Genomic DNA, 10,793 nt, shown 5'->3' on the forward strand with positions numbered 1-10,793 from the left:
GGGACATCGGGATGGGAAGTCAAGAAGGCGCAGTGCCTAACTCCCTGTTGACATTAATCAAAATGATTTTGGTTGGATCGTCTCCTTCAGAAAAGTCAGATTCCGGGCATCAAGAAAGCCTATCTATATCACAACTTATTGTGTCAAATACCAAAAATAAAAATAAAACCGGGTCGACTTTTCAAAAAAGACATCGCAGATCAAAGAGACGCCATTACCGTTGTATGTAAGTTTTTTTTTTTTTTATACACACATACAAGATCAAAGAAGATAATTGACACAGTATTTTCGCTAGGGTTGTGTTCCTCATATAAACGTATGTTGTCATTGTCATCGGATGTCGCATCACCAGCTGAAAATAGATTCGAAGAGGAAGGAATTCTTTGCCCAATCAATCTGAAGAAAGAACTTTTTACTGTTGCTGCTGTTGATAATATTGATTATAAGCCAAGCTCAACAACTCACAAAAACTCTGTCCACGGAACAAGTATCTCCATGTTTCAGCAACCTACAAATGATGAGTCCGGTGTTGATCGAGAAAAGTTGAATATGAATACTTCTGACGTCATTCACACAGACAGCAATATTTTGTCGGGTTTTCTAAAGGTCGCCCAAGAAATTGCATTTGGAGTTAAACCAAATATACCTGCAACAAACACTGCTCCATCGAACATTATTTCAAACATGACAAATGACCCTTATATGACAGAAGAAACGGACTGGCTACAGCATGTTTCATCAAATTACTAGGAACAGGATGTAAAAACATGGACTTGATTTCATTCTGCACGCTCTTTGCCTCATAATATGCCGAAATTCATCAATACAATGCTTCCGTTGTTGGAAGAACAAGCAAACAAAGGAAACCAAACGTCATTACGGATCATCACGTCACCCAGCTCGAGACCTTTACTGTCACTGTGTACGACAAAGCATTAGATTGCACAGGTGTTAATGCAGCAAGAAAATATTTATTTTGCCAAAAAGGTCGTGCAATAGAGAGACTTCCTCCCCACAAGAAGTGCATTACAGCAACACATTAAACGGGCGGCATATCAAGCTGGCTATGTTTTGAGCTCTGCAACAGAAAAAGATCCTGTATTACCATCACCTCTGGAATGGGGCTGGAAAATGGACGGAGGAAAGCTCTTACCATACTGGTCATCACAGCCGGAAGTATCCAAAGTGTGCCAACAACTTGTCAAATGTGGCTGCAAGAAAGCATGCACGTCCCGATGCAAATGTTTGCGAGCCCGCTTACCATTACCATGCACAGACTTATGTCGATGTAGAGGATGTCATATCATAAACAATTAGGTAGGTAGAAAATGTAATTTGATTATAAAGGACTATAAGGAAAAGCCAAACAAATAAAAGCCAAGCAACTTTGGTCAGGCTTAACTTTTGACTTTAAACAGTCAATATCAGGTCTCAAGGTAGTTAGCATTAGCTTGAAAGCTTACCCCGTCCGGGAATCGTTGTAAAGTGATTTGAACAGTTTTGGTGGATATTGCGCTACATAAAAGCGCACAGGGTTTGTTTTTTTTTTCATTGTAAAGCCACATGAATATGGAGTTGGCCGTGGATTTTGTACTGTGTAATATAATTTTCATGATTTTATTCATTTTCAAATAATATTTAATTTCGCCCTATTTGACGCTGTTAACATATGCCCCGTTGAAAACAAACAACCCTAAATCTTTCAAAATGAAAGCTATAAGATAGGGAATATGTCTATGGTTGATATACAACAAAAAGTACGAGAGAAAATATGGTAATTTCGCAACATAATTAATATGTTCAGTACTAATCAGTAAGAGGGCGAATAGAATTTCCTCGATGATTCCCCCTGAATTTACTAATGTTTATATAGTAAAATATAAAATGCTTTAAAACCAACTTTTTTGTAAAATGTCAGAATGCTTCTCTATCAGATTGTGTTCTTGGTGGTATAAGGTACCTGTGTGCCAATTTTCATGCTTTCATCACCTATTTGCACAATTATACCTTAATTCCCCCTGCTAAATACAAGTTTGTCTAGAGTAAAGCAGTCAACTTGTTAGTACGTTATACGTATATATGTAGATTAATATGTCGATGCACCCTTAGCCCTTCTGTATTTCTAGATCTGGATCTGGTTAATTATAAGTTGCGATATGGTTAATGAGTGCCTTCGTGTCGACTTTAAAAGATGGTTGGGATATAAAAGTTAGTCACACGAGAAATGCCGTGAAAACGTTAATCACACAGTGGAATCCGCATAAAATCAACTTCTGCTTTAAGTCAACACCTCTTTTTGGCCCCAAATTGTCTTTTCTTTATCTAAAAGCGTGATAATGCATAAAGTCAGCCTTGCTTAAAGTCAACCAATCTGTCTGGTCCAGCGGGAGTTGACTTTAACAGGATTCCGGTGTAATCCAGTTCGGCACTCAGTGAGTGTTCACATGGGAAATACTGTATTTATAATATGTAGGTGTCCGTTCTATAGATGTATGCGCTTGGCTAAGGAGTTCACAACATTGCCATCCGGAAGTATAACGGACCAACACACAAAACAACATAAACTTTTATAGTCTGGTTCATACAGTTTAGTGAGAAGTACTCATAAACGTGGATGGCAGTAACAATAACAAAGACCTGAGTGACGTCATCTTCGTTCTATGTATAGTCCGTTCCACAACCCGTGTGCACGCGTTTACATGGATGTCTTCAAAACCTTATGGATTTTAATGATAATTGGCTCAAACACTCGAATTGTTAGTGACATTAAGCCGATTTTTTTTTCATCAGTTACAGTATCGTAATCGTATTGTAGAATGTTTCTTCTTTACGGTATATAAAAAACGAAGGGTCTGGGATGAATGAACATTTTGATGTTTTACAATACGATGTTATAGATAGTTCGAAGATGACGTCACTCATGTCTTTGTTATTGTTTTTTGCCATCCGTGTTTATGAGTAGTGCTCACTGAACTATATTAACCCGACTATAAACGCTCATGGATACACACAGTTTTATGTGTTGGTCCGTTATACTTCCGGATGGCAATGTTATGAGCATCGTAGCCAAGCGCGTACAATCTATACACAGTGAATTCTGTTGTGATAACGATTGCAAAACTCGCCCACAGGTTGACAAGGGGTTTCCATTTCACGAGATTCGTGTGCACTACTCACTATTATTGCCATCTTGAGTTCAAATTGACAGCAAAATGTACACTTTGTACACACTTGACATAAACAATTGTTACAATTTAATATTTGAAACCCAGAGGCGTAGCTTGCCGTTGTGAATTCTACTTCATAAAAAGTGATAAAAAATATGGATTAAACATGTAAATTTAATTTGTCACAGAAGAAAATGTACAAGTATTTCTCCAGAGAGACGAAGCGCGGAATTCTTTTTCATGGCATGCGGCAAATAGCAGTATGGCTTACAACCAGGAACTCCAAGGGGAGAGATCAAATTAATAAACGTTTTTCATCTTAATTATGCATCCATTGTATTTGAAAACTGTGGTTCCCTTGGAAGATTATATTGTACAAAACGATGAAAATTCGAAGGAATTCGTCTTTATGAGAAAACCGTTTGGTCAATCATTATCGGTATTCAAAATCACGGCTCCACATTTCGAAACTTTTGAGGATTTTTCACAATTCTGTGAACACGGGACTTGGAACGGACAACAGAGTATGGGGCTTTTAATTTTGATGTATGATTGCAATGAAATAAATGTTTTTTTTAGTTTTATGAAGGGAGTCGAAATGGTAATTGTAGTTTGTTTTTGTTTTTATTTTTGTTTCTGTTTTTGTTTTGTTTTTCTTGTTTTGTTTTTGTTTTTGTTTTGTTTGGGTTTGTTTTTGTTTTGTTTTTTGTTTTTGGTTCTTTGTTTGTTTGTTCTTTTTGTTGTTGTTATTTTTGTTGTTTGTTTTTGTTGCTTTGTTTTGGGTTTTTTTTTTTTTTGTTTATGTTTTTTGAGGGTTTTTTGTTTTGTTTTGAATGTGTTTTGTTTGTTTTTTTTGTGTGTTTTTTTTTTGGGGGGGGGGGGTTGTTGTTTTTTGTTTTTTTTTTTTTTTTTTTTGGGGGGGGGAGGGGGGGGGGGGGGGGGGGTTGGTGGGTTTTGTTTTTTTGTTTTTTTGGTGGGGGGGGGGGGTGGTTGTGATTTTTATGGGAGGAGTTGTTTGTTTTGTTTTGTTTTGTTTTTGTTGTTCGGTTTTGATTTGTTTAGTTTCTAGGGTTTGTTTTTGTTTTGCTTTTTTGTTTTCTTGTTTCTGTTTGTTTTTTTGTTTTGTTATTTATTCCGTTTTTTAACATCACTAGTAAAAAGCCCCCAATTTCGCGGGGGAAAGAACTATTTTCATTCGATATTGCCAGAATCATTTTCTTGATTAGCTTGATTACGATTAGATGCACATTTCAATCGATGTGCTTGTCGTCGCTACCATGCTTTATTCGGCATGATTTTAGTTTATCAGTCAGTAGATATCAATATCAATAAGTCGCAAGTCTTTACCACGCTTTACTTGGGAGTGCTTTGCACTACCTTCAATACTTCACAAATTAAAATGGCGGCCGAGAATCAAAACAATGGTCAAATTAGGAAATTTTAAACTTTCACAGATCTATCAAGGTTTGTTCTAGAGTTTTTAAAACGCTTTTATATGGTGACAAATTGAATAAATAAACGCCTGACAAAAGATCAACGGTGACAATACAAATTGAATGAATACTGGGGATGTAGGAGCTTTCGGAATGTCTCCCCTTTCCTTAACTTATGTGAGGTCAAATGAAAATCTGAAGCAGACGCGAAAAATATCAAGTCCCCAAATCTGTCTACGTTTGGTTTGTTTCGGGCTAGACAGAACCAATTGACAGTTTGCCGAAACGTTTAACTAAATATTTCCCAGGGTAATAATTATCACATCGATGGCATAAAAACGACAGTAATATCAGCAGTAATATTAGTTGATGTTGTTAATCGGTGAAACTTGTTTAAAATTTCTGTAAATCCGAATACCGTCATGTGATCAAGTGAATTATATCACTATGAATGCCACGATTTGCTGAAAAATGCCAATCTGCCAGTTCCTAGCAAACACACCCCCCTTCCCCCCCCCCCCCCCCCCTGCTCAGGAATTTCTCTACTTGATGGACCCCCCCCCCCTTTTTTTTTTCTTCCACGCAACCACCTTCCAAAAACACACACACACACACACACACATGTATACACCACACACACACACACGCACACACATAAACACACACGCAATGAGAACACACTACAACATAACAACACTGATCACCGCTAAATCAACACAACGGAAGTAAGGACTCTACTGGACAGATAGAGTTGAGGGTGTGGCCATGAGAGTGTTAGTGTCTTCGGTAATTTTTTTATGAAATATCTGTTTGACTTAACGAACTTTCAAACTGACTTTAAATTATAAAAGGAAATCAAGTTATCTGTTTATCTATCTGTAAAAAATACATTTCTATTTTTCAAATCTTTCGGTAGAGTTGTGCGCCGTATCAATTTTTTTATTGACTCAAATAAGCACAATGTTCTCCACAAGGCTACATTTTTTAAAGAAAGGATTTCCGATAATTATCGTTGTGACCATAATATTGAAAGTGTGTTAAAAATAAAAAAGAAGAGGAGAGGTTCTATGAATGATGGTAACACCATCAAGTCAACCCGACATTTACTTATTTGCAGGTCTGATAACCCAAATAGTTATGGGCTCATTGTTGTAATGGAAATACAAACCAACGCAAAATATTGTCCGTTACAACAATGTTACATCAAGCCCATAATTGCGTTCAGTTATCAGACCTGCAAATATGTGCACGTCAACTCCAACCATTGTCTTAGCTCACTTCTGTGTGAGACTGTATATACTCTAAGGTTTTGAAAAAGAAAATATGTTTCATGTTTCATAAACAAACTATTCATTCAGAATTTTCAGTTCAGTTTAAGTTTGAGAAGTCCGTCTTAAATTGAAATTTCAAACGGATAAGGCTGAGGCTTAGGGGAGGCCTTCCGCACGTTCCTCGGGGTAGCTTCAATTTATATTGTTATTTTAACGTGGATCTTGTGTAAGACGTTTATTTATTCAATTTGTCATTTTACTAGCATTTTAAAGGCTGTAGAACAAACCTTGATTGGATGGTAAAAGTTTTAAAATTCCTAATACTAATATTATGACCATTAATTGTAGGTTCTCCGCCGCTATTGTCGTTGGAAGTCCGAAGGTTTTTTTTTGTTTTGTTTTGTTTTGTTTTGTTTTTCTATCAGGGTTCGTTATAGGTCGTAAAGGGTCTAAGAGAAATGGGTCAGTTAAAGTTACTAGAGGTTTTATTTATTTTTTTCTTTTCGTGTTAGTTATTACAGGAATACACTATGGGTTGTTTCTCTTAGCTCGAGGAACGTAGGGACGGCCTCCCGATGCAATTGCTTAAATAAATCATACCAGAATTTTGTTAAATCTACTTACGTTTATTAAATCATGCAGGATAAATCTGTTCCAAGAAGGAAAACAATATCCTTTCGCTTTTGATATTAACTGTTGAGGAAGTTTCTGATTGGTAATTTAAAAAAGGAAAAACATCCACGTTCACTAAGGTGCAAATTTATGTGATAATGATCGACCTGAGTATTTCAAAATTCATGTCATATCGTGCAAAGCTAGGTACTACAAAATAAAGTGTAGCGCAAAGGAAAGCATAGCTTCTGCTTACACTGCAGCATTATACGATCCAATCTTCAAAGTCTTTTCCATACTTATGAACTGTCTTTAAAGTTCCTACCAGCCGTGTCGCTTTTCAATGTTCAACCACATGCTCTACGTCCGGACCGTTTCCGCAACGAGTTCAATCAATTATAAGATACTCGTTGTTTCAAGTAAACGACGCCGCGACGAGGTCCCACAAATACAGAGTAGTAGTGGTAACCGTTAGACAGGTTCAGCCTCCAAATGTCCCCTCTTGTAAGAACAGAACCATAAAAGCATCTTTCATAATTCAGAGAAAACATCGTCCTCTCAACGAGAATCCTAACTCTTCTAAGTAAAGTAAGACTGCGGGTTTCAAAGTAAACTGGAATAACAAAGTGTCCCAGAACAGAAACATCATCGTCTGTGAATTAATAAGGAAGGCCCAGGACCATCAGTTGACGGCAAACCTGAATCAGTGGGTGTGGAGACGTTGTTTAAAAGTTAGGCTTGGCTAACATTCACAATCTAGGTGTCAAACAATTAATAATAAAGCAATAGGCCTATCGAGTGCTTACGACGAGACAACCACAACAAATTAAATCATTAAAAATAAAATCAAGATTTCATGAAACTCTCAAAACCCACACAACATACACAACTCTCACAAATTTACTATCACGCGCGCGCGCGAAAACGCCAAAATTGTACCTCTCACTTCACTATTAGAAGATCCTGAGAAGAATAAGCACACTTTTGCAAATGCTTACAAAATACAATATCATTGCTACTATGTTATGACGATCGACCCAGTCAGCAAATTCCGTACCGCATTCGTGCACCGTCACAAACCCACCCGGAAGCTTCGTCACAACACACCGTTCAAAGACGCTCTGCGGTTTCGGGCTCGTTACCACAACGGGCACATGTTGGACAGGTGGAAAGTCCCCATTGATGCAGTGAGCGTATTGTTCATGTTAAGCAGGTTCTCGACCGAAGCCACCCGATATCTCCTATTGCTCATGGAAAAACCTGGCAACTTCTCCCCCAGTTTCGAGGAGTCGATGTCCCCGTCCCCTCGACGGATTGAATTCGTCCAAACCGACTTCCATCTAGAATATTCATCTCTGTCCGAAATCAGGGAATTACGTACAAGCGTTGCCGGGATTTATTTCGGCTCGAAACGGGGGCACGGTCCATTATGCGCTTGAGAGGGGTATACCCATTCCCTCTCTCTTTGATCTTATTAGGTCAGTTCTTTGTAATCGTATCCCGTCAGACATCGGTGACTGCGACCTGTGGCTGTTTTCATGAACGCGGACTAGCTCTTAGTCTCTGACCATCATCTCTGATCAAGGACTTGAAAAAATCGGATTTCATGTGAGCTGACAAAGCAAGTCCGAGAATTAAATCACGGCACCTTCAGGCTAAGTTTGGCCAAGTTTTAGTCATTTGCTGAGGCAAGACTTCATGCTTTAGTCTGAGACTAGTTACTAGGATACGACATAGCGTCAACAAGATAGCAACTATTTTTAAATTGATTGCGCTTCGATTCGGAAAGAAAATAGGTCGGTTACGCATACGAATGACAGAGGCAAAAAGTGTCCTGTTGCCATTGACACTGGCTTTAGAGAACTATAAGAGAAGTGCAGATCGTCGAATGTACAAATTTTTGTGAGTAAAAACTAAAAAATAAACTGAATCTATCGGCTCGCGAGATACGAGTGAACGAGATCCGAAATCTAAGGGTTTGCGTCAAAGAACAGCGAATAGAAATGATTAACTATAGTGGAAACAAAAGTTATTCTGCTGGCATTGTAACTGACTGAAATATAATGTACTAAGCAGAACACACTTTCTCTTTTACTTACGACAGTGAAAATAGAGAAGGTTCGGATGGGAACAATACAGACAATGGACGTTTCCGTTACAAATCATTCGTCACCTCAACAATAAACAGATTAACGTGGAAAACAGATAAAATAAAATGCAATATAACTTGTATCGTCTGTACGCAATGGTGGTTGAAGTATGAATGAAACGTTAGCGTGGTGTGGGTAGTGGGGAGGGATGATAAGAGGTGAGCGTGAGGAGGAACAGGGACTTACTAGAAAATTATGGAAGATAAAAGACATAATAGAATTTAAATATTGGAAGAACTAGTTGTAATAGAATAAATAGTAGAAGTAGTAGTAGTAGTAGTAGTAGTAGTAGTAGTAGTAGTAGTAGTAGTAGTAGTAGTAGTAGTAGTAGTGGTAGTGGTAGTAGTAGTAGTAGTAGTAGTAGTAGTAGAAGTACCAGTAGAAGTAGTAGTAGTGGCTCTAGTAATAGTAGTAGTAATAGCAGTAGTAGTAGTATAAGAAGTACCAGTAGTAGTAGTAGTAGTAGTAGTAGTAGTAGTAGTAGTAGTAGTAGTAGTAGTAGTAGTAGTAGTAGTAGTAGTAGTAGTGGTAGAAAGTTGTTGTGGAACAGTTTGGGGGGAGGGGGCGCGAGGGGAAAAGTCCTTGGGGGGGGGGGGGGGGTTTGGAATGGGTAAGGTGTTTGAGCGGCGGTCGAATCTTCGCGAAGAAACAAAGACAAAAACTAAACAAACAAAAAAAAACGGTCTGGTATCGCTGTGAGAGGAAAGTTGATTAAATAGATAGACAGATAGATAGACAGATAGATAGATAGATAGACAGATAGATAGATAGATAGATAGATAGATAGATAGATAGATAGATAGATAGATAGATAGATAGATAGATAGATAGATAGATAGATAGATAGAGAAAAGAAGAGTGAGAAAACAGGTGGGCGGAGGGTTGAGAGAGAGAGAGGAGAAGAGAGAGAGAGAGAGAGAGAGAGAGAGAGAGAGAGAGAGAGAGAGAGAGAGAGAGAGAGAGAGGAGAGAGAATAGAGAGAGAGAGAGAGAGGAGAGAGAATAGAGAGAGAGAGAGAGAGGAGAGAGAGAGAGAACAGCCGGGTGATAGCTGGATATATATATATATATATATATATATATATATATATATATATATATATATATATATATATATATATATATATGGGTAAATAAGTGGACGGGTAGGTAGATAGGATGAAAAAGATAGATAGCTAGAAATATAGATGAATATATTTATTCAGTAGTTAGAGGGATAGATATCTATTCGTCAGAATAGATCATGTGTGGACTAAATTACCTGCCTTGGAATAATAGTAGAAAAATCAATCGAATAGAATTCACCACTATACATATCTAAATTTTATTGACTTCGAAAACGCGTTCGATAGTCTAGATAGAAAAATTCCATGGAAGCATGTCTTGGGGGTTTTTTTCCCCAAGGGGAGTAACAATGAAATAACAAAGCCATTTCCTGGAACTTCACAATCAGTGGATGGTTGATAATCGGTATTTAATGGTAGTAGTCGATAATTGTAAGTATCGGATGATGTCTAGTACTGTACTAAATTCTCGTTTAATTCAATAGGACCGAGTTGTGATGTCACCCTCCGTTTCAAAATTCCTTGGAAGTGTGTATACAACCAGTACTTCAGATGACTAAATGAAAAGGTTACATATTGAGTCATAAGGTGGTAAAGCTATTTTAGTAGCAGGATGTTTAAGCGTATTCTTGTGATTTGGGGCACGTAAAAGAGCGAGAATGGATGATCTGTAGTGAAGACCAGCTCAGGACTAGAAAATAAGATGCCGAGATTGTGAAAAAAGGTTTTATCTAGTCCTATGGAAGAGTGGTTTCATATTTCCAATTGGGTTGGAATCAGTTATTTGTCATCACACTTTTGTTCCCTATAGAGCAGTAAAGTTAGGTGCCCCAAACGTAAACAATAACAAGTTGCTAGTGATTTCCGTTAGGGACCGGAATAATTTACGCACAATATAGGTCTCCCAATTTTGTAGTTTGAGTTGTAGGCAATACACTTTCAGTATTGAAAATATGTTTACATAAAATCTAACAGTTGCAGAAATAATAATATAAGGCTAAATTATTATGAAAATTAGGCTCCGAATAATTTTCGTTTTGTTCACACCAGCGCAATAATTTGCTCTGGTCTAAAAATAGATAGACTGTAACTTTTGA

The 10,793-nt window shown here is 37.6% G+C and overlaps 1 protein-coding gene across 1 annotated transcript in view; it reads right to left on the bottom strand.

Annotated features, from left to right (window-relative positions):
- Positions 1 to 6,607, bottom strand: part of LOC144975680 (uncharacterized) — a 39,916-nt gene extending 33,309 nt beyond the window's left edge. Inside the window, exon 1 of the mRNA XM_078919871.1 lies at positions 6,496 to 6,607. The gene's annotated coding sequence lies outside the window, so the exon portion shown is untranslated. The remainder of the gene's footprint in view (positions 1 to 6,495) is intronic.
- Between the last annotated feature and the right edge of the window lie 4,186 nt (positions 6,608 to 10,793).

The sequence above is a fragment of the Berghia stephanieae genome, chromosome 6 (assembly GCF_034508935.2).
Source record: "Berghia stephanieae isolate SIO BIC M18660-M18661 chromosome 6, UCSD_Bste_1.3, whole genome shotgun sequence".
NCBI classification, from domain to species: Eukaryota; Metazoa; Mollusca; class Gastropoda; order Nudibranchia; family Aeolidiidae; genus Berghia; species Berghia stephanieae.